The sequence below is a fragment of the Silene latifolia genome, chromosome X (genome assembly GCF_048544455.1).
Source record: "Silene latifolia isolate original U9 population chromosome X, ASM4854445v1, whole genome shotgun sequence".
Classification (NCBI taxonomy): Eukaryota; Viridiplantae; Streptophyta; class Magnoliopsida; order Caryophyllales; family Caryophyllaceae; genus Silene; species Silene latifolia.
In genome coordinates, this window is record NC_133537.1 from 55,702,765 (window position 1) to 55,728,432 (window position 25,668).

At 38.8% G+C, this 25,668-nt stretch overlaps 2 non-coding genes across 2 annotated transcripts; one reads left to right on the forward strand and one right to left on the reverse strand.

The window, feature by feature from the left end:
- Nucleotides 1-11,426: 11,426 nt before the first annotated feature.
- LOC141624191 (small nucleolar RNA R71) lies at nucleotides 11,427-11,533 on the reverse strand. The gene has a single exon (XR_012534002.1). It is a non-coding gene; the product is annotated as a small nucleolar RNA R71 (small nucleolar RNA).
- Nucleotides 11,534-20,842: 9,309 nt separating this feature from the next.
- Nucleotides 20,843-20,949, forward strand: LOC141626095 (small nucleolar RNA R71). The gene has a single exon (XR_012535821.1). It is a non-coding gene; the product is annotated as a small nucleolar RNA R71 (small nucleolar RNA).
- The last annotated feature ends 4,719 nt before the right edge of the window (nucleotides 20,950-25,668 follow it).

Genomic DNA, 25,668 nt, shown 5'->3' on the forward strand with positions numbered 1-25,668 from the left:
AGCATGAAGTTGGATGTTGTTATAATTTGGTTCCCTTAGTTACTAGCTTGGCTTTTAACTCTGTTTTTATCCAAATTTATCTTAGCCTTTCCTGCCTATACCTCACATATCCATATTTACCTCGGCATGTGTCATGGTCATTTGTTTGGTTGGAATGCATATGTACGGTTGTAGAGATTATTTTCATATTAGATTGCATGCATGTTCTTATAGGTCGTAGTTAGGTGAGTGTCATTACAAAATGAATTCTGTCTATCTTTACATATATTCACCTGTGCTTATATGTGATATGAGCGACCCGTGAGAGTCCAATATGATAAGTCTTTATAGTTGACGGTTCAGCAGTTTTTGACGACTACATAACTCGTTTGCATGATTCATGTTGCTAATTGATTGTTAGTTGTTGCATTAAATTGGTTTAGGCTATTCGGTCTGCATTTCGCTCTGAGATTGAACTCGTTCCAATTAGGTTTTAGGATCGAGTCTAGTTCTTGCTTGGGGACAAGCAAGGGTTTGGTTTGGAGAAGTTTGATGCGTGTCATTTATATGATGTTTTACACCCTATTTTACACGCATTTCAGAGCTCATTTATGTAGTTTATGCTACTATTTTCCCTTTTCCGTCTACTTTCGTGTTTTTGTGTAATATTGTAGAAATGTGAGGAATCCAGCGGGAATCAAGCCGAATCCGTCCCCGAGTACTTGGCATATTAGTTGACATGAAGTATTTACTTGGGAAGCGAACTTGGTGCGCGTATCGAGGCCCGAAAGACGAATTTACGAAGCTTTTGGAGCAACTACCTGTTGAAGTGGTCGATAGACTGGTGCCTCCAGTCGGTCGACCAGAGCACGACTATCAGAAGCTCCTGTACAGCGCATTTCAGTCGATCGACCGGTCCCATTGGTCGATCGACCAAACCGTTAATCTGACGCAAGTCTAAAGGACGAGAATTAGAAAGCCCAAGGGAATTAGGTTTTAGGAATAATAAGTTACGTAGATTATCTATATAACGTAACCTGATGTTTTCAGGATGGGCATCAAGTCTTTATCATCGAGTTTATTAGGGTTCATCACAAAAAGTTGAATTTTAATTAATTCATTAGCTTAGATTATTCTTTCGTTAATAAAGTTTACTTCCGCATCTGGTTTTGATCTTTCCTCTTCAATTCTTTACGGTATTCTCCTGTTTTTTTGTTCAGTTTCGCTGCTTTAATTCGTTCATAGTTAGAATTGCTAGTTTAGAATTCCCAAAGCCGAGTTATCGTTTTTTGTTAGTTAAATATTTAGTTATTTCTATCATGAATTCATTAGCTTTGTTTGTTAATCTTATTGTTATTTCTATCATAATCATGAGTAGCTAAATCATTCGTGCTAGGATGTAGGGGACCTGTAGTGTAGGCGGCATAAAATAGGAAGACCTAAATCGCGCCATGGTCGATCGATTGGCCTACCTGGTCGATCGACTGGCTCACGTGAGAACAACTTCGTTTTAATTAATTTAATTTCTATATTTGACGAATCGAGTGCACGCGACTAGTTGAATGCTTAGGAATTGACCGACCTGATAAGATCGAAAGATAGGGGAGGGAAATATACTACTTAATTAAGACGACTAAATTAATAAGATCGAGAGATAATTAATTTAGGCTTTTAAATCGCTTTTCAGGACGAAAGTCAGTACTAGTGATATTAGGGACCCGTAGCTAGATCGAAAGATGCTACCTGTTAAGAGTGGACTGAGAGGACTTCTTATTTTCCCGTCTTACATGATTATTTCAGACTTACCTAGGATACTGCCGCCGAAACTATAGTGAACCGACCATCTTGGCACCCTTTTAATATTTGTTTTAATCTTATTTCTTTAAATCACTCATTTATTTGCCTTAGCTTAGTTTTAATTTGATTGCCTTAGGTTATAGAACTATTCAACTCAAACCCCCACACACTGTTACCTTAGACTAAAATTAGACAACTATTAATTGCATCGCCTCTCCGTGGTTCGACTTTGACTGCCACTAGCTATAGTAGTAGTTTGGAAATTATAAATTTATCTTTGGTACTCTACGACAGTATCAATGATTAATAATAATTAAAAAGGGATTAAGAGAATTATACCTAATGATGATTCCAAAATAATAATGCAAAGAATAATAGAAGTACTTGATGATTGATGGAAGGTTGTCAATCTCCCAATAAACCCAAATAATCTTCAATTACCCAAAATAAAAGATGAACAATAGAGAAATTAATGAAATGAGATTTATATTAATATTTGATTAGAAGTTGATTACAAGATTAAAGAGAGATTAGAAGAATATAAACTACACTAAAGATTGATAAGAAGAACATGATAATATAATTAGACTAATGGGGTATTTATAGTGGGGATTAGGTGCACAAATTAGGGTTACTAAGGGCTTAAATGACGATTAAGTCTTTGAGGAATCGCTCCTCTCAAGAAAAGATACGGGTCTCCTTTTAGCTAGTCTTCCAAAAATATGCGCATCTCAAATGAAGGAAGAAGAAGACGTGTCTCTCTGGAGGACAATCCGAGCGTCCAAGGGCGGGACGGGCGGATTGGGGAGCTTCTGGACGAGAGGCTTGGTGGTAAGGATGAGCGTCCTGGGGAGCTGCTGGACGGGCGTCCCGAGTGGTGGGACGAGCGGATCCTGGCTCAGCTTCCTTTTCTTCTTTTCTTCTTTTCTTCTTCCAACAATCCTCTGGGATTTTGTCGGGGATGCAAGGATCTTCTTCATCATTACCCATCTACTACATTATGTACAAAGGCCTTCTAGTCTTGTCTTCTCTTTGATGCTTGGTCATTAGATTCGAGCAATTTAGCTCTATTTTGCCATGAAAATGCAAGGTTTGCACTCCTCTCCTACCAAGGAAACAAAACTTCAAAGAATATGCAAAACAAAGGACTAAAGATAGTAAATGACCCAAATTTGCACTAAAAAGCATAGGAACGAGGCTAATTCAGGGACTAAATATGCTCAAATATTGATCACATCAAATATCCCCAAACCGAACCTTTGCTCTTCCCGAGTAAAGAGGTGACAAAACTAGGACCCTTATTTAAACTAGCCTACTAATATAGCTGATATGAGACAATTAGCGGGTCTCACTCCACCCCTTCAACTCACAACAAGACAACCATGAGGTAGGATGCCTTTTTGCAAGGCAAGGTGGGTCTTGCCAAAATGGCGACACATCCAATCATTAAAGCACACAAAATCAAGTAATGGATGCATCTACAAAAGAATAGCCACTTTCCTCATCTAAGTGGCGGAAGTTATCTAAAGAGGAAGCAATTCAAGGGTACACACTCCTTCATAGATATGATTTCTTCAAACTACTAAGCCTAGAAGGATACCAATAAATCACCTCCAAGTTGTGTCAAGTTAGGGTACCTTTGTCCTCAATCGTTAAATGCTTTTGTCAAGAATAGACTCCCTATGGTGTTAGAAACACTGGAGAATCGCGGAATTCCCCCTCTTGCCTAGACAAGAAGAAGGGTCGTCCCTTCTCTACCATGCACAAAAATGGATACGATGGATAAAGGGATCAATATTATTTGAGTTTCATTTGTGAGTTTGCTTTTGCTGTTTGTTTTTCCCCCCAATTTCTTGTGGCATATAACACTTGAGAACACTTTCTTTTTGCCATTTCTTTTGATTTTTGGCATTTCAATACTTGACAACTTTTCAACTTTTGCATTTTTCTTTTGAACATTTTCAAAGTCACCCTAATTAGTAACGAGGGTGCCTTATTTTTGAAGTATAGGAGTTTTTATTTTTGTTACTCCTCTTTTCATTTGATGTATTTGCAAACTTTTTGACTTTTCATTTCATTTCTTAAACTCAAATTTTGAACAATTTTTGTGCCCATTCCCTTTGATGACAAAATGTATGGTAGAACATGGATGAATGATGGTTGCATGGTTTCAAGGGTCACCTTGGAATAAACGGTAGCCAAGGAGTTATCACACCACAAGGTACTCTTGACTAGGCCTTAATCCATGGGTCAAAGGATACTAGCATGACACATCCTAGGGTGTTTTACAAGTATTCTAACAAGCAAAGTCTTAAGAAGAAAAAGCATCTACTAGGGCCTATATAAACTTGTCAAGCTTCCCAAATAGACGGTTTCACAAAATTTTTCCTAAATGCAACTATATGCCATGATGCAACTAACATATATACATCCTACTGTATATGCTTCTACCAACTAATATGCCAAATAATCTAAATGCAAGTCCTAAATTCACATTGTTTATACTGCATCAATCAAAATAAAGCCACATAGTCATTAACATAAAGAGGAAAAAGGAGATTGGAAAGATCATACCATGCGGTCTTCAATATCCTCATGTCTCGGATGTGGCGTAGTCAATCAATGTGAACAAGGATGAACAAACACAATATATACAAGACTATACTACCACGGAAATGAACTTGTTTTTGGATTTTCAATTTTTCAATTTTTTTGGATTTTTCGAAATTTTTGATTTTTTGGATTTTGAATAAAAGTCAAGTTAGAATTTCCCATCCCCACACTAGTATGGGCATTGTCCTCAATGACCAATACGATAGGAAATTAGACAATGAATATGCATGATTTCTAAACTAAATGCAAATTATACTAAGCTATACTACATGATGCATGTGTTTTTGTTATGGTGGAGAGCATAATTTAAATTAGCTCCCAATGCATATGCATGGACTTCCCTAAACCAAAATAGACATTATTTCTAATGTCTTGAATTTCGGGGGAGTTTCTGCACATAGAATGCAATGCATGAAACTAAAGATTGTGATTTTGGATTTTACAAGTTGGGAACAAAGATAAAGAACACCTTAATGAAGCCAAGGTGTTAGTCCTCCAATGTTGCTAGGACTCCACAAAATAAATGATCAAGATAAAATAAAAACAAGAGAAGTAGACAAACCATAAGGGAGGTGTAAGAATGTAGGAGCCTCCAAAGTTTGCTAATCTTCACCCATCGTATCATCATCATCATCATCATCATCATCATCATCATCATCATCATCATCATCATCATCATCATCATCATCATCTTCCTCTCTTAAGGCATCATCAACCTCCATAGATGTGGAATCGTGTCCACTCTCACTTTCACTTGCTTGTTCTTCCTCACTTTCCTCTTCCTCTTCTTGACCTTCTTCTTCTTGAACCTCTTCTTAGTCACCACCCTCGTCAACAACCATCTCCTCTCCACCCGGTCTACCACCACTAGGAATGCTAGGAAAGAATACTTCCCTATCCGCCCAACTAGGCAAAGGACAAGACGGATAAAGAAGTCCTTGCCTAGCTAGATGTAGGAGGGGCGGATATTGGGCCTTGTAAGCATCCACTCTATCATTGTAAGCTTACTTGTGCATTTCCCTCATGAGTAGTGTCAAGTAATAATTTCCCACTTCGACATCCTTGGGTTTGAACTCTTGGTATTCAAATGGGTAAGGTGGGGTGATAATGGAGGAGGAGGGCTCGACAATTTCGCCCCTTTGTTGTTGAATGATATACTCGGTCTCTTTGGAGAGTGGGAGAAGGTAGTTCGGTCGGTGAACATTCAATCGGAAAATTTTGGAAGGCAAGGTGAAGGATCTAGCTTCATTTGTTAACCATCCATATTTGTCGTCAAGAGTGTCGTGCTTGACCCACTTGAACTTGTGAATCATGGTTTCCATATCAACAAGATGGCCTCCTTTAACCGGCACATAAATGTTGTTTTTGTTAAAATCTCGGTTAAAATGCTTAGCCAAATGGATAACTAGTCCTCCATTGACAATAAAGGCGGTGCCTTCTTTGCCACAATCGACATTAAGCCATCGTTCAACCAAAAGTCTTAGAGCATTGTATGGCTTTGTAAATTCCCTCCCAATGTTCAATGCCGACTCAAGAAGAATACAATCGAGTTTGGTAAGATGATTGGTGCCATTTCTAGCTATCAAAGTATTCCTAATGACCTTATGCCGTACTCTAATGCCCGGATGGTGGACTAAGAGAGCACGTCAATCATGAAAGCGTACGAATTTGTTGCTGGAAATTGCCATCCAAAGAGGAGCGGAGTCATACTTGATAGGAGTCTTTGTATATTTCGGGTTATCACTAAGGCCTAATATCTTACCCAATTCGCCATAAGTTATGTGTTTATCAACATTTTCAAGACGAAACTCGATGTTGGTTCGAGTCTCCACCCTTGTGACTTTCAAAGAACTTCAAAATTCCAAGGTGAGGGAGGGGTATGTCAATTCTTTCATTGTAAATAATTTACCCAATCCCATAGACTCAAAGAAGGTTTTGGTTTGTTCAAGAACACCCAATTTTGACAATGCATCTACACAAATAAACTTAGTAGGCATGATGGTTTTTTAGCAAAGAGAATGAATTTCTCCCTATGAGAGTCGGAAGTGAAAGTTATCTCCGGATAATTGGATAATTGTTCAATGACCGGAGTTGTTGATGTTGTAGCTTCCATAGGGGGTTCTTGTTGTTGAACCTCCAACCTTGCCTCATGGCCTACCAATGCCTTTGACAATTGTTTTGCTTGAAGAGCTAGTTGCCTTTTGGAAAGTGTCTTCTTTGGGGGTGCCTTGTTGCCTCCTTTAGTTCTTGCCATTCTCCTTTGCTTGATTACACCAATGAAAGATTGAAATCTTCAATTTTTAGTTATACCCAAATCAATTTAGGATGAATAAATGTTGCTTTGTATCCTAAAAATCGACTCAAAGTTTGAATATTTCGGTGTTTGAATCACTTGTTGTTGCAAAAGGAGTGATTAATTTTTGTTGTGAGGAAGTTTGGATTTGATTTGGTTGAATTTGGTTGAGGAAATTGGATTTTGTTGAAGGAGAGGATGAGGGTTTTTGGGGTTTTTGGGTAGTGGGTAGTGTTTGTATGTTGAAGAAATGAGAATGAATGAGAGAAAAAGGGTTTAAATCAACCGTTATATTTGAAAGTGCAGTGGAGGACGAGTGGACCAGGTGTCGGGACGGGCGGATTCTTCAATGTTTGGCTCAGGAAAAGACGCCACAGGACGAGCGTCTTGCTTCTAAGACGAGCGGATTCTTTGTGGAGGGACGAGCGTCTTTCTGGGTGGACGCTCGGATTCCTTTACAGAGAAAATCCCAGATTTTTGCCATTAAAAAGACGAGCGTCTTTTTTGAAGGACGGCCGTCCAGAATGAGACGAGCGGATTCTCAGCTGAGACGCTCAGATTCTTTTACAGACCAGTTTTTTGTATCCTGCAGCTCTACCAGACGAGCGTCTGGTGACTTTGAACGCTCGGGTTCTTCAGGACGAGCGGATTTTCTGTTTGGCCGCTCGGATTCTGCCTTGACCACACGGATTCAGGTCCATCAGTGGGTACTTCGTAACCCGTGTCATTTTCATTCTTCAATTCTCGTGTTCTTCCTTGTAGGGGCACTACAAAGGCATGAATAGCCTAGGCAATTGCTATCCCCACACTAAGGTAAAGCACTACACATTAATAAAATCATAAGTCTCTCCTTCACTTCTCTCAAAATGATGAATATCTTGATCAAGGCACAAAAATATAAATCCAAAAATGACAAAAATGCAATGTAATAATTGAAACACAAGTTAGGGAGTTAGAATATTTACAAATGGTGGTTTAGGGAGGACTCCACCAAACTCTCATCCAATGTGAGATGTCAAGGGGGCATGTTCAAGGTGTTGTTGACGTTACTCAATACCTTGAAGAAGTAGTCGAAAGCTTGCTCATTATCATGATAAAGGTCCTCAATAGATTTTTGCACTTGTTGTTCTCCATGGTGGTCTTGGTTCATAGCATTACCAATATAGGGATTGAATATCCATTCGAACTCATCGTCCCAAAGACCGCAAACTTCGTCTACTTGATCATTAAAAATTTCTTGAGTTGATAAAGACAACTCTCCTTCTTTCTTGTCTTGGACAATGAGGTCATCTTCTTCACTTGTCATGGCAAGCTCTCATTGTTGCTATTTCCTTGCTCTTTTTATGGAGCATCATCCACTTTCTTTTTCCATTGAAATTCCAACTTCTTCCTATCATCCTTCCGGCTATAGTGATCAACCATAAAACATGGCTCATGCAATCGGGGAGCTCTCATGGTTTTGTCAAGATTGAAAGTGATGGTTTCATCTCCCACTTCAAGGGTGAGTTCTCCATTCTTCACATCGATCACCGCTCTCGCGGTGTGTAAGAAAGGTCTTCCTAAGACAATAGGAATGTTGGAGTCTTCTTCCATGTCAACAATAACGAAATCCACCGGGATGAAGAATTTTCCAATTCTCACGGGAACATCTTCCCATACCCCTGAAGGTGTCTTTGTTGATCAATCCGCCATTTGAAGCGTGATGTTGGTACATTTGAGTTCTCCCATTCCTAGCCTCTTGCTAACCGAATATGGCATGACACTAACACTTGCTCCAAGGTCACATAAAGCTTTGTTGATTATAGTGTCATCAATTGTGCATGGAATGGAGAAACTATCCGGATCCTTGAGTTTTGGAGGTGAATTCCCTTGAAGGATGGCACTACTTACCTTAGTGAAGGCAATAATCTCAAGCTTCCGGATTGATTTCTTCTTCGTAAGGATGTCCTTCATGTACTTTGCATAGGCCAGAACGTGATTGATCAATTCCGTGAAAGGAATCGAGACTTCTAAATTCTTCACGATTTCCATAAAGTTTCCAAGTTGGTCATCAAACTTAGGCTTAGCTTGACGACTTGGGAATGGAAGTCTAATCACAATGGGCTCCTTCTCTTTGGCCTTTTCTTCACTTTTCTTTGAAACTTCTTGATTGGTGGGTTCTTCTTCCCTAGAGTTTTGCACAACTCTTTCCTTGTCACTAGCTTCCACAACTTCATCCTCAACTTGCTTCTTTGGTCCTTCATATCTCGTACCACTCCTCAAGTGAATGGTACTGATGTGACCATAATTAGCGCATATTTAGCCCCAGAATTAGCCTTGTTCCCATGCTTTTTAGTGCATATTTGGGTCATTTATTGTCTTTAGTTCTTTGTTTTGCATATTCTTTGAGATTTTGATCCCTTGGTAGGAAAGGAGTGCAAATCTTGCATTTTCATGGCAAAACAAGACTAAATTGATTGAATTCAATGACCAAGCATCAAGGAGAGACAAGATTAGAAGGCCTTTGTACATATGATAGTAGATGAGCAATGTTGAGAAAGGATCCTTGCATCCCCGAGGAAATCCCCAAGGATTTTATGAAGAAAAGGGAAGAAAAGAAGAAGAAACAATGTTGAGCTACAATCCGAGCGGATTGTCTTGAATCAGCCCGTCCTCCACAGCACAATCCGTGCGTCTTCTGCCAAAGACGCCCGGGTAAGCAGCCACCAGAATCCGCCCGGATTCCCTTGAAGACGCCCGTCTTCCCCTGCTACAATCCGCCCGTCCCGACACCAATACGCCCGGATTCCAGCCCAGCACGAATTCGTCTCTTCATGCATCAAAGAAAGAAGCCCTTCCTTCAAAAAATACCGGCTTCTCCCTGCTCAATCTAAAAAGTGTAATTACTAGCTTAGCCCTTAGTTAACCCTAATGCATCCACCTAATTTCCACTATAAATACCCCATTAGTCTAATTAGAAGAGGATGTTCTTCTTATCAATTATTAGAGTAGTTAATATCAATCAAATCTCTCTTTAGTATTGTAATCAACAATTAATCAAATTTTAATACAAGTTTTATTTCCTTAATCTCTCTTTTGTTCATCCTTTATTTTGGGTAATTGAAGATTATTTGGGTTATTATTGGGAGATTGACAACCTCTCAATCAAGCATCAAGTACTTCTTTTATTCTTTGCTTTATTATTAGAATCATTAGTAGGTATAATTCTCTTAATCCCTTTTTAATTATTGTTAATTACTTTCATTTGTTCATCATGTTTCCTTTTGTTGGTATGATTGACAACCTTGCTAGCATGATCAACATGATAATGAGTGAGTAGTGACCTAGCTAGGGTTAATGGGTAATTAGGGGAAACCAACATGGGGAATGATTCATGCTTAAATTAATATGCTTTCATGGTTTATTTGCTTGCTTGTTTTGATCTCAACTCATGCACATGTTATGTTTGATGAAATGTGAGCCTATGAATCCTTGCATTTTTTACCCATCACCTATCTTTCCAATGAGACTTGTAAGACATAAACCAACTCGAGTCTCATTAGACCATGCATGTTGTTGAGTAGGAAAGACTAAGTCGACTTGTAGGTGTTGTACAATCTAATCGATTCGGCTCCGGGACCCAAACTTTCCTAGGATTGTAAGATATAACCCAACTCAATCCATCACAACAATAATTGCTTGCTTATAATTTGAGAACATGTTTGTATGATCAATTCCCATGATTCCCCTATGACCCCATGATACCCTAGTGCTTTTTATCAATTGTTTACAACCCTTTTATTTCATCTTGCTTATTTACTTTCATTGCTTTTTAGTTAGTGACCTTCTACATCAACCCAAATTGTGACACCCCTAAGACACCGCTAGTTTCGATAGAAATCTCATCTCAATTCCTGTCCCTTGGGATCCGACTTTTACTTGCCTCTTTACTAATTGTAGAGTTGTTTGTGAAGTTATAAATTGTGTTTTGATTCGGACGTGACCCAACGACAACATCTATTCAATTGTGAACACGAAACGGACCGATTAAAAATGGCGCCGTTGCCGGGGACGGTGTTAACTTGATTTAGATTTTCTTATATTATTATTAGTTGTGTCTTTCTTTGCCTTGGGGAAGTAAAAATCCTCAAGGTTTGTTCTAATTGTTTTTGAGTTGTTTGATATTTTCATGTCTAGAAGGTCACAAGGTGATTTGTTACCTTTTGATCGTGAAATTGAAAGAACCTTGACAAACAATAGGAGATTTGCTAGGAGGAATTTGAGAGGTATTAGTGAGGTTGTGGATATTCAACCAACTATTGAGTTCATCAACCCTTTTGCAAGAGAAGGTGAGGAGAACCCAACACAAAATACCCCACAAAATCAACCTACAATGCCTAAGTTTTCATCACATTCCGTACCCACCGAGGAGAACCTACCCAATGGTACTCCCACACCACAACATTTGACCGGAAATTTTATTTCCAAATCCGCCTTTATCCAATTAGTCGAAAGGAGCCAATTTGGGGGGATGCCTAGTGAAGACCCTCATTCTCATATGGAAACCTTTTGTGACTATTGTGATACGATTTCTCAAACCGGTGTAACTCAAGACCAAATTCGATGGGTCTTATTTCCTTTTTCTCTAATTGGCACCGCGAAACAATGGTTAAAGGGCCTTGATAAGGCCACTCTCGGAATTGATTCTTGGAAGAAGTTGGCTCTAGCTTTCTACAAAAAGTTCTACCCACCGGAAAAGACTAACATGCTAAGAGCTCAAATTACGGGTTTTAAGCAAAGGGATGAAGAATCTTTGTATGAAGCTTGGGAGCGGTTCTAGGGAATTTGTCGCTCATGTCCTCACCATGGACTTAGCGAGTGGTTCTTGGTACAACAATTTTGGAACGGTCTATATGAAGATTCAGGGAACATTCTCAACATGGGATCAAATGGAATGTTCACCGAAGTTGATGACAATCAAACATGGAACAAGATTGAGAAAATGGCGGTCCATAACTCACAATATAGTAGACCTCGCAAGGCTACTAGAGGAGGAAGGCATGAAGTGGACTCCGTTACTCAATTGGGTGCTCAACTTAGTGCTCACATTGACACAATCAATTTGAAGTTTGAACAAGCTATGGCTAGACTTGAAGAAGCCTCAAAATCACCAAAGCATCATGTTAATGCCATGACGGCATCCTCATCAATCCCAAGTGGGATATGTGAGAATTGTGGAACTTTGGGACATGACCAAAGTGAATGTAGGGGAACAAATGAACAAGTGAATACTTTCCAAGCATACAACAGTGGTACCCCTTATTCCAATTATTACAATGAAAACACCAAATTCCATCCAAATCTCTCATACAAAAGCCAAAATGTTCAAAACCCTCAAACAACATACACCCCACCTCCCATGAGAAACCAAAATCAAAGACCCTTTTACAACCAAAACCAAGGTTACCAAAATCAAAATCCATACAATCACCAAAATGACCAAGGTTTTGATGTTCAAAAAGCGGTCCTCCAAATGCAAAAGAATCAATAAGAATTTTTCACTCAAATGCAAAAAGATAGTCAAGCAAAGGAAACCACCATCAACAACATTCTATCTCACACCAAGATGTTGGAAACCCAATTGACTCAACTAGCATCTTCAAGCTCACAAAGACAAAAGGGGCAATTACCACCTCAAAGTAATCCCCCAAGACATGAAACGGTTAGTGCCATTCACTTGAGAAGTGGTACAAGGTATGAAGCACCGAAGAAGCAAGTTGAGGATGAAGTTGTGGAAGCTAGTGATAAGGAAGAAATTGTGCAAAACTCCAAAGATGGAGAATCATCAAAAGAAGAAATTTCAAAGAAAAATGAAGACAAGGTCAAGGAGAAGGAGCCCATTGTGATTAGACTTCCTTTTCCAAGTCGTCAAGCCGGCCTATGCGAAATACATGAAAGACATCCTCACAAAGAAGAAGTCGATCCGGAAACTTGAGACTATCGCCTTCACTAAGGTGAGTAGTGCAATACTTCAAGGGAGTTCACCTCCAAAACTAAAGGATCCGGGAAGCTTCTCAATACCGTGTACCATTGGCGACACCACGATCAACAAAGCCTTATGTGATCTAGGGGCTAGTGTGAGTGTTATGCCGTACTCGGTGAGTAAAAGGTTGGGGATGGGAGAGCTTAAGTGCACCAATATCACACTCCAAATGGCCGATAGATCGACGAAGACACTATTAGGGATATGGGAAGATGTCCCCGTACGAATTGGGAAGTTTTTCATCCCGGTGGACTTTGTCATTGTTGATATGGAGGAAGATTCCAACATTCCAATCATTCTAGGAAGACCCTTCTTACACACCGTGGGTGCGGTGATTGATGTAAAACATGGAGAGCTCACTCTAGAAGTGGGAGATGAGAGTATAACTTTTAATCTTGACAAGACTATGAGAGCTCCCCGTTTACATGAACCGTGTTTTATGATCGATCATTATAGTCGGAAGGATGAAAAGAAAAAGTCGGAACTCCAATGGAAGAAGAAAATTGAAGATGCTCCATTCAAAGAGCAAGTGAATTGTGACAAGGAGAGCTTGCAAAGCTCATCAAGGACAAGCAATGAAGAAGATGGCCTTATTGGCCAAGAAAAGGAAATGGGAAAGTTGTCTCCATCAAATCAAGAGATTTTCAATGATCAACTTAATGAAGTATGTGGTCTTAGGGACGACGAATTTGAAGGGATTTTTAATCCCTACATTGGTAATGCCATCGATCAAGACCGACAACAAGGGCCAAGGTCTATTGAAGACCTCTATCATGATAATGAACAAGCGATTGATTACTTTTTCAAGGTGTTGAGCAACATCAACAACACCTTGAACATGCCCCCTTGACATCTCATCAAGAATGAGAGTTTGGTGGAGTCCTCCCTAAACCACCATTTGTAAATATTTCTAACTCCCTAACTCGCATTTCAATTCTTATATTGCATTTTTGTTATTTTTGGATTTTTATACTTTGATCAAGATAATTATCATGTTTGAGAGAAGTGAGGGAGGGACTAATAATTTCAATTAATGTGTAGTGCTTTAGCTTAGTGTGGGGATGACAATTGCATAGGCTATCCATGCCTTAGTAGTGCCCCCACAATGAAGAACACGAGATATGAAGAAGAATGGAAAAATGGCAAGGGATTGGCAAAGTACATGGATGAAACTGAATCCGGGTACAAAGGGGTCGAATCCGAGCGGATACAGGAGAATCCGCCCGTCTTCAGGCAATCCGGGCATATTGGGTAGAAGACGCCCGTCCTATTATGAGCTGAATTTTTGAAATTTTTGATCATCAACGAATCCGGCCCCGCATTCAAATCCGCCCGTCTTTAAAAATCCGCCCGTCCGAAAGGAAGACGCCCGTCTTCTTGGTCAAGAAAACAAGAAAAATCCTGTGAAGGAATCCGCCCATCTTCTCGTAGAAGACGCCCGTCCGTGTTTGCAAATCCGAGCGTCTTCACTGAAAGACGCCCGTCTTTAGGCGAGTTTTTCCCAACCCAGAACAGGCCAAATCCGGGCGTCCCGAGCAGAATCCGCCCGTCTTGCCCTTGCAGTTCAAATTTTTCGGGTTTTATAAACCCCCTCCCACATTCATTTCTTCATTCCTTCATTCATAACACTACTCATAACCCTCAAAACCCTCATCCTCTCCATTACAAAAACAAGATTCCTCAACAACATTCACCAAAACCAAATCAAAACATCCTTTTAACAACAAATCAATCACTCCTCTTTCAACAAAAATCAAAACCAAGCACAAAATCTTCAACCTTTGAGTCGATTTTTGAATTCATAAAGGCAAAACCTTTCATCTTTAAATCGATTTGGGTGCACTAGAAATTGAAGATTTTTCACTCTTTTCTTGGTTTATTCATCAATGGCAAGGACTAAGGGAGCAACAAAGGCAACAAAGGCAAAGGCACCAAAGGCAAAGGCACTCTCATCAAGACAAAAGAGTCTTCAAGCAAAGAAAGCATTGGCTATGGTGGTAGCTAACCCAAACTTGGAAGTGCAACAACAACAACCTCCCATGGAAGCAACAACATCCTCTACTCCGGAAATTGCTCAACTTTCGAACTATCCGAAGGTAATTTTCATTTCCAAATCCCATAGGGACACTTTTGCCAAGTTTGATAGGAAATCATTTCTATCCACCAAGTTTATTTGTGAAGATACCTTAGAAAAGTTGGGTGTCCTTGAGCAAACTAGAGCCTTTTTCAAAGCCATGGGGTTGGAGAAATTGTTTGAATCAAAAGAATTGACATACTCCTCCCTTACCTTAGAGTTTTTGAGTTCTTTGAAAGTTAACAAGGTTGAGACCATGGAGACCATCGAGTTTCGCCTAGCTAATGTTAGTAGGCGCATCTCCTTTGAGGAAATGGGTAAAGCTTTGGGTCTTAGTGATTCACCGAGTTATTTTAAGAATGTTGGCAAATATGACCCCGACCCTCTTTGGGAGGCGATTTCCGGAAGGAAATTTGAAGACTTTCATGCTAGTCGCGCTCTATTAGTCCACCATCCGGGCATTAGAGTGTGGCACAAGGTCGTAGGGAACACCATCATTGCAAGAAAAGACACCAACCATTTCACCAAACTCGATTTTGTTCTTCTTGAGTCGGCTTTGAACGTTGGTAGGGAATTCACCAAGCCTTTCAACTCTCTAAGGCTCTTGGTGGATAGATGGTTAAATATTGATTGTGGGAAGAAAGGCACCACCGTTATTGTGAATGGAGGCCTAGTCACTATCCTAGCTAAATACTTTGATCCAAACTTCAACAAAGATAACAAGTATGAGGCAAAAGAGGGTGGTCATCTCATTGATATTAATACTATGATATACAAGTACAAGTGGGTTACCCATAACCCTCTTGACACCAAGTATGGATGGCTCACTAGTGAGGCTAGATCTTTCACTTTGCCTTCAAAGATTTGTCGATTGAGTGTCCACCGGACCAACTATCTACTTCCCCTTTCAAAAGAGGCCGAGTATATTATCCGACAACAAAAGGGTGAAATTGAAATGCCCTCCTCTTCCATTGTCACACCACCCTACCCTTTCGAGTACCAAGAGTTCAAGCCGGAAGGTGTTGAAGCAAGAATGATTATTTGACTCTTCTCATGCAAGAGATGCACAAGCAAGCTTTCGAGGATCGGAAAAATGCTTACTTAGCCCAATATCCACTCCTCTTACACTTAGCTAGGCAAGGACTACTTGACCCTTCATGTCCTTTGCCTAGTTGGGCGGATAGGGAAGTCTTCTTTCCGAGTGCATCTAGGGTTGTTCCGGGTGATAATGAGGTTGTCGGTAATGAAGAGGTTGATGATAACATTGATGAAGAAGCTAGTGAAGAAGGAGAAGAGGATGATGAGCAAGGTGAAGAAGAAAGTGAAGAAGAAAGTGGTGATAAGACCATTTCTAGTGAGGAAGGTGATGATAATGATGATATGATGGAAGATTAGCAAGCTTTAGAGGCTCCTACCCTCTTGAGGTTTGTCTATTTCTCTCTTTGTTCTATTTATTAATCTTGATCATTGTTGGAGTAGTCCTAGCACCATTGAGGACTAACACCTTGGCCCCATTGAGGTGTTCTCATTTTATTGTTCCCACCTTTCAAAATCCAAAATGACAAAATTAATTTCATGCATTGCATAGTGTGTGCATGAACTACACCCATCCTTGGACATTAACAATAATGTCTAGATCGGTTTGGGTAAGTTAATGCATACACAACGGGAGGTAATCTAAATTATCTTCTCCGTCATAAACAAAAACCATGCATCATGTAGTGTAGATTAGTGTAGCTTGCATTTAGTGTAGAAATCATGCATCATGTTTGCATAATTTCCCATCATTTTGGCCATTGAGGACAATGCCCATATTAGTGTGGGGATGGGGAATTCTAACTTAACTTTTATTCAAAAATCCAAAAAAATTGAAAAATTTCGAAAAACCATAAAAATTAGAAAATTGGAAAACCCAAAAACATGTTTATTTCTTTGGTAGTGTAGTTATGTATATTGTATATTGTTTGTTCTATCCTTGTTCACATTGATTGACTACGCCACATCCGAGACATGAGGATCATGAAGACCGTATGGTATGATCTTTCCAATCTCCTTTTCCATCTTTATGTTAATGACTATGTGGCTTTATTTTGATTGATGCGGTATAACAATGTGAACTTAGGACTTGCATTTAGTTTATATGTCATATTAGTTGATAGAATCACTTGCATTAGGATGTATATAATAGTTGCATCATGGCATATAGTTGCATTTAGATAAAATATTTTGAAAAGTGCCTAATTGAGAACTTTGACAAGAGCAACTAAGCCATTACAAATACTTTTTCAACTTAAGACTTTGCCTACTAGAATGGTTGTAAAACACCCTAGGTTGTGTCATACTAGTGTCTTTTGACCCATGACCCAAAGCCTAGTCAAGGGTTTGCGTGTGAGTCACCTATCCAACCCCGTGATGCGATGTGGACTTGGTTAACTTGTCTAGGTGACCTTGATTGACCTTGTGGTAAGGCAACCCAAAAATACTTTCTATCAATAAGTTTGAAGTGCTCATTTCGAAAATTTTGTCATGTGGAAGTAATTTATTGCTAAGGAAACCTCAAATGTTATGAAATGTTGAAATGTTGAGAAATTTAGTTGTTTTGATGGAGGCGTACCACTTCGATGTGCTTTGGAGAGGGATCCATTGAATTGGGCCCCCACACGGTTGTGAATTCAACCGCCCAGAGACAGAGTGACTATCACCCCGAAAAGCTATTGTCTAGAGGTTAACCGGTTGCCTAATAAGCGATTGGCGAAAGCAAAGGACACTAGCCCGGAAGGGACAAACCCCATCTTAAATTTTTGAAATGTGAAAGTTAAATGAGGACAATTTTGAATGCTAGTCATATCCACCCTTTGTTTATAAAGATTTGAGCATTTCATTCCCAAAAAGCCTTTTGTCAAACCACTTTGTCGAGCTTGGGACGATCCATGACTTTTACTTTTGTAGAGAATTCGAGACTTGTCATGTCATATGCTATTAGCATCATAGGGATCATCATTCCACCACCATCCGATAGCTCTTGACGAAAGCATTTGGAAATTGAGGACGAAAGTAGTCTAGTTTAACACCATTTGGAGGTGATTTAGTGCCATCCTCTTAGCCTTAGTATTTGTTGAACTAGTATTTGTGAAGGATTATATGCTCTTAAATTTGTTCTCTCTTAGTTGCCTCCGCCACTTGATGAGGAAGTGGCTATTCCTTTTGTAGATGCATCCATTATTTGATTTTGTGTGCTTAATGTTTGGATGTGTCGCCATTTTGGCAAGACCCACCTTACCTTGCAAGAAGGCATCCTACCTCATCGTTGTCTTGTTGTGAGTTGAAGGGGCGGAGTGAGACCCGCTAATTGTCTCATATCGGCTATGTTATTAGGTTAGTTTAAATAATGGTCCTAGTCTTTGTCACCTCTTTACTCAGGACGAGCAAATGTTCGGTTTGGGGATATTTGATGTGACCATAATTAGCGCATATTTAGCCCCCGAATTAGCCTTGTTCCCATGCTTTTTAGTGCATATTTGGGTCATTTATTGTCTTTAGTTTTTTGTTTTGCATATTCTTTGAGATTTTGATCCCTTGGTAGGAAAGGAGTGCAAATCTTGCATTTTCATGGCAAAACAAGACTAAATTGATTGAATTCAATGACCAAGCATCAAGGAGAGACAAGATTAGAAGGCCTTTGTACATATGATAGTAGATGAGCAATGTTGAGAAAGGATCCTTGCATCCCCGAGGAAATCCCCAAGGATTTTATGAAGAAAAGGGAAGAAAAGAAGAAGAAATATTGCTGAGCTACAATCCGAGCGGATTGCCTTGAATCCGCCCGTCCTCCACAGCACAATCCGTGCGTCTTCTGCCAAAGACGCCCGGGTAAGCAGCCACCAGAATCCGCCCGGATTCCCTTGAAGACGCCCGTCTTCCCCTGCTACAATCCGCCCGTCCCGACACCAATACGCCCGGATTCCAGCCCAGCACGAATTCGTCTCTTCATGCATCAAAGAAAGAAGCCCTTCCTTTGAAAAATACCGGCTTCTCCCTGCTCAATCTAAAAAGTGTAATTACTAGTTTAGCCCTTAGTTAACCCTAATGCATCCACCTAATTTCCACTATAAATACCCCATTAGTCTAATTAGAAGAGGATGTTCTTCTTATCAATTATTAGAGTAGTTAATGTCAATCAAATCTCTATTTAGTATTGTAATCAACAATTAATCAAGTTTTAATACAAGTTTTATTTCCTTAATCTCTCTTTTGTTCATCCTTTATTTTGGGTAATTGAAGATTATTTGGGTTATTATTGGGAGATTGACAACCTCTCAATCAAGCATCAAGTACTTATTTTATTCTTTGCTTTATTATTGGAATCATTAGTAGGTATAATTCTCTTAATCCCTTTTTAATTATTGTTAATTACTTTCATTTGTTCATCATGTTTCCTTTTGTTGGTATGATTGACAACCTTGCTAGCATGATCAACATGATAATGAGTGAGTAGTGACCTAGCTAGGGTTAATGGGTAATTAGGGGAAACCAACATGGGGAATGATTCATGCTTAAATTAATATGCTTTCATGGTTTATTTGCTTGCTTGTTTTGATCTCAACTCATGCACATGTTATGTTTGATGAAATGTGAGCCTATGAATCCTTGCATTTTTTACCCATCACCTATCTTTCCAATGAGACTTGTAAGACATAAACCAACTCGAGTCTCATTAGACCATGCATGTTGTTGAGTAGGAAAGACTAAGTCGACTTGTAGGTGTTGTACAATCTAATCGATTCGGCTCCGGGACCCAAACTTTCCTAGGATTGTAAGATATAACCCAACTCAATCCATCACAACAATAATTGCTTGCTTATAATTTGAGAACATGTTTGTATGATCAATTCCCATGATTCCCCTATGACCCCATGATACCCTAGTGCTTTTTATCAATTGTTTACAACCCTTTTATTTCATCTTGCTTATTTACTTTCATTGCTTTTTAGTTAGTGACCTTCTACATCAACCCAAATTGTGACACCCCTAAGACACCGCTAGTTTCGATAGAAATCTCATCTCAATTCCCGTCCCTTGGGATCCGACCTTTACTTGCCTCTTTACTAATTGTAGAGCTGTTTGTGAAGTTATAAATTGTGTTTTGATTCGGACGTGACCCAACGACAACATCTATTCAATTGTGAACACGAAACGGACCGATCAGGTACTAACCGTTTCGTATCTTGGGGGATTACTTTGAGGTGGTAATTGCCCCTTTTGTCTTTGAGAGTTTGAAGATGCTAGTTGGGTCATTTGAGTTTCCAACATTTTTGTGTGGGCTAGGATGTTGTTGATGGTGATGTCTTTTGCTTGGCTATCTTTTTGCATTTGAGTGAAAAATTCTTGTTGATTCTTTTGCATTTGGAGGACCGCTTTTTGAACATCAAAACCTTGGTCATTTTGTTGATTGTATGGAGTTTGATTTTGATAACCTTGGTTTTGGTTGAAAAAGGGTCTTTTATTTTGGTTTCTCATGGGAGGTGGGGTGTATGTTGGTTGAGGGTTTTGAACATTTTGGCTTTTGTATGAGAGATTTGGGTGGAATTTGGTGTTTTCGTTGTAATAGTTGTAATAAGGGGTACCACTTTTGTATACTTGAAAAGCATTCACTTGCTCATTTGTTCCCCTACATTCAATTTGGTCATGTCTCAAAGTTCCACAATTCTCACATATCCCACTTGGTATTGATGAAGATGCCACCATGGCATTAACATGATGCTTTGGTGATTTTGAGGCTTCTTCAAGCTTAGCCATAGCCTTCTCAAACTTCAAGTTGATGGTATCAATATGAGCACTAAGTTGAGCACCCAATTGAGTAATAGAGTCTACTTCATACTTTCCTCCTCTAGTAGCCTTGCGAGGTCTACTATATTGTGAATTATAGAACGCCATTTCCTCAATCTTGTTCCAAGTTTGATTATCGTCAACTTTGGTGAACACACCATTCGATCCCATGTTGAGAATATTTCTTGATTATTCATAAAGACCATTCCAAAATTATTGTACCAAGAACCACTCGCTAAGTCCATGATGAGGACATGAGTGACAAATTCCTTTGAATCGCTCCCAAGCTTCATACAAAGATTCTTCATCCCTTGGCTTAAAACCCGTAATTTGAGCTCTTAGCATGTTAGTCTTTTCCGGAGGGTAGAATTTTTTGTAGAAAGCTAGAGCCAACTTCTTCCAAGACTCAATTCCAAGAGTAGCCTTATCAAGGCTCTTCAACCATTGTTTCACGGTGCCAATTAGAGAAAAAGGAAATAAGACCCATCAAATTTGGTCTTGAGTCACTCCGGTTTGTGAAATCGCATCACAATAGTCACAAAAAGTCTCCATGTGGGAATGAGGGTCTTCACTAGGCATCCCCCCAAATTGGCTTCTTTCGACTAATTGGATAAATGCGGATTTTGCAATGAAATTTCCGGTTAAGTGTTGTGGTGTGGGAGTTCCATTGGGTAGGTTCTCCTTGGTTGGTACGGAATGTGATGAAAACTTAGGCATTGTGGGTTGGTTGTGTAATTTATTTTGTATTGGGTTCTCCTCACCTTCTCTTGCAAAAGGGTTGATGAACTCAATACTGTTTGGTAGAATATCTACAACCTCACCAATACCTCTCAAAGTATTTATAGCATCTTGTATTGGTTGTTAAAGTCCTTTCAATTTCGTGATCAATGGGTAACAAGTTACCTTGTGATCTTCTAGACATGCAAAATATCAAACAACTCGAAAACAATTAGAACAAACCTTGAGGAGTTTTACTTCCCCAAGGCAAAGAAAGACACAACTAATAACAATCAAAGAAAATCAAATCAAGTTAAAACCATCCCCGGCAACGACGCCATTTTTGGTCGGTCCGCTTTGAGCTTAGATTTCGGTTACTTGTCGTTAGGAGCACCTAGACCAAAACAATATTTATAACTTCACAAACAACTCTACTACTAGTAAAGAGGCAAGTAAAGGTCGGATCCCAAGGGATGGGTATTGATGTAGGATTTTCGATTGCAAGTAGTGGTGTCTAGGGGTGTCACAATTTGGGTTGAGATGAGAAGATCACTAAACTAAATAACAATAAAAGTAAATAAGCAAGATGACTAAAATGAGGTGTAAACAATTGATTAAAAGCACTAGGGTGTCATGGGTTCATAAGGAATTCATGGGAATTGGTCATACAAACATATTCTCAAATTATAAGCAAGAAATTATTGTTGTGATAGGATCGAGTTGGTTTATATCTTACAATCCTAGGAAGGTTTGGGACCCGGAGCCGAATCGATTAGATTGTACAACACCTACAAGTCGACTTAATCCTCCCTACTCAACTATATGCATGGTCTAATGAGACTCGAGTTGGTTTATGTCTTACAAGTCTCATTGAAAAGGTAAGTGATGGGTAAAAAATGCAAGGATTCATAGGCTCGCATTTTATCAAACATAACATGTGCATAAGTTGAGATCACAACAAGCAAGTAAATAAATTATGTGAACATATTAAATTAAGCATGAATCATCCCCCATGTTGGTTTCCCCTAATTACCCATTAACCCTAGTTAAGGAAACTACTCACTCATTATCAAGTTTAACATGTTAACAAGGTTGCCAATCATATTAACAAAGCAAAACATGATGAATAAATGAAGATGATTAACAATAATTAAAAAGGGATTAAGAGAATTATACCTAATGATGATTCCAAAATAATAATGCAAAGAATAATAGAAGTACTTGATGATTGATGGAAGATTGTCAATCTCCCAATAACCCAAATAATCTTCAATTACCCAAAATAAAAGATGAACAATAGAGAAATTAAGGAAATGAGATTTATATTAATATTTGATTAGATGTTGATTACAAGATTAAAGAGAGATTAGAATAATATAAACTACACTAAAGATTGATAAGAAGAACATGATAATCTAATTAGACTAATGGGGTATTTATAGTGGGGATTAGGTGCACAAATTAGGGTTACTAAGGGCTTAAATGACGATTAAGTCCTTGAGGAATCGCTCCTCTCAAGAAAAGATGCGGGCCTCCTTTTAGCTAGTCTTCTAAAAATATGCGCATCTCAAATGAAGGAAGAAGAAGACGTGTCTCTCTGGAGGACAATCCGAGCATCCAAGGGCCGGGACGGGCGGATTGGGGAGCATCTGGACGAGCGGCTTGGTGGTAAGGACGAGAGACCTGGGGAGCTGCTGGACGGGCGTCCCGAGTGGTGGGACGAGCGGATCCTGGCTCAACTTCCTTTTCTTATTTTCTTCTTTTCTTCTTCCAACAATCCTCCGGGATTTTGTCGGGGATGCAAGGATCTTCTTCATCATTGCCCATCTACTACATTATGTACAAAGGCCTTCTAGTCTTGTCTTCTCTTTGATGCTTGGTCATTAGATTCGATCAATTTAGCTCTATTTTGCCATGAAAATGCAAGGTTTGCACTCCTCTCCTACCAAGGAAACAAAACCTCAAAGAATATGCAAAACAAAGGACTAAAGATAGTAAATGACCCAAATATGCACTAAAAAGCATAGGAACGAGGCTAATCCGGGGACTAAATATGCTCAAATATTGATCACATCACTAGAAACCCTAATTAGCAAGATGCCTCAACTCATAAGTTGATTCAATCATAATTACTAATTATAAGCTCATAGTAAAACTATACTCAATAATAAAATAAGCTCCCTTGTAAAACAAATACTTTTACTAAAACATTTAAAACGGTTTTCCAAAAACAATTTAAAAACTATTTTTGTCGTGCATAATATAAATCTCACGTCTCAATGTTATAGTAGAAGAGCTATAACATTGAGCTCTTATATAAGCAATGTTATAGCTGTGAGGCTATAACTTTACCAATATAAGAAGTGCATTCTTACGTTATCATTACGAGATAATCACCTACGCTATTCTAATCTTCTAAGGAGATCTTCGAGTGTAAGCTACTTCATCATTCAAGCTTGATCAATCTTTAAATGAGCTTCATCTTCTCATGAATGCTTGAATAATTCTTCAATATCTTGTAATATATTGAACCTTGATTGAGGGCTTGATCATGATATAAACGCATCATACTTCCATCACAATTCCTTAAGGCTTGCGATTAGTAAGTCCAATCTAAAAGACTAAACAAACAATTACGCGCAACGAGTATATAGAATATAAAGCACTCTTGACATCATCAAAACACAAACATATATATCTATATGGTTCAAAAAATTCCCCCTTTTTGATGATGGCAAGTCTCCTAAAATTGTGACTAAGTATGTAGTTCCCCCTCAATATAATACCGTCATTTTTATAGATAAAGATCAATGCAAGATCAAACAGTTATATTCAATACCAAAGCTTTAAAGACTTTAAGAGACAATCGATCTTGACAAGGAGCAAGCTTAGGCAAATACTAAATCATGGTCATTTCTTCCCCCTCTTGACATCATCGAAAAGACGAGAACAAACATAAAACGATTAGAATGATATCAACCGAGGCATGAAATATATATTAATCAAATCATATATTATAGCATAAGAAAGACTTCAACATAAGCAAGTCCTACATATAAAGTGTGTAATACAAACCAGGTTGAGTACATATTTTGTAGGAGAGAAGGAAAGTAGTCACTCACCTAACTACGACCTACAAAAGCATGCATGCAATATAACATGATAGATATCTCTAGTGACCGTACATATACAATCCAACCAAGCGAGGTCCAAAACACATGCCGAGGACTTAAAAAGTAATGTGAGGTGAGGTAATTGGGTAAGAATGGGCAAAATAATTTGGATATGTGGAGGTAAAAGCCAAGCTAGCACCGATCACAACCAAAAGTAACCATATTCCACTTTCCAACCCAACATGAAAGATGATGCACCTTGCCAAGTATGGCAAAAACACACTCACATCAACAATTACTTCTCCTCAAGTAATAGGGAAATGATAAGAATAGTAATAAGAGATTCTTGCTTTTCCATCTTTTATAGTATCATTTTTTTTTTGTATTTTTTCATTTCCTTTTTTTTTGTATTTTTTTTGTTCCAGTCCATCCTTTTCTTCTTCCTTCCAATATCCATCACAAAAGCAACAAAATTGACCACGATAATACTTCCAAACTTACCAACAAGACTAGCTTGACAAGGGTAGGCTATATGGAATGTAGTTGAATAAATAGGTCAAAACAAGACAAATTTGGCTAATGTGAGGTTAGTAGGTAAAACGTAAGGGAAGGATCGCCTCTCCACATGTGTCATCACCACAAACCCGAGTGTATACAGGTAAAAGAGACAAACTTCATGCTTATGCAATTTGATGTTACATGTCATGTAAGGAGTACTACTCACATCCTAAATGAAACCAATCATGAATGTCATTGGTTTATGAAGCTCTAAACCTTAGAATGTATATGTGATGAACAAGAGTTATCATTTGTATACAACATAAAATATAATAGACTAGCAAACGGAATATTCTCATAAAATAATAAAATACTATATAAGAGTGTACTTGCAACGGAAAATACGAACATAGACATACAATCTCGTCAAATCTAGTCAGTCATACGGGAAATAAAATATTTATGATAAGTTTAGTTGCCACCAATTAAACCAATTTCCAACCGTAAAGTCTCAAAACGTCCTCTAGCTAAAGGTTTTATCAAAATGTCTGCCCATTGTTTTTCAGTACTACAAAATTTGAGTTTTATATTCCCTTTGTCAACATGGTCACGTATAAAATGGTGTCTAATTTCAATATGTATGGTACGTGAATGTTGTGCGGGGTTTTTAGAAATAATGATCGCACTAGTATTATCACATAAAATAGGAATGCATCCTACGTCAACACCATAATCA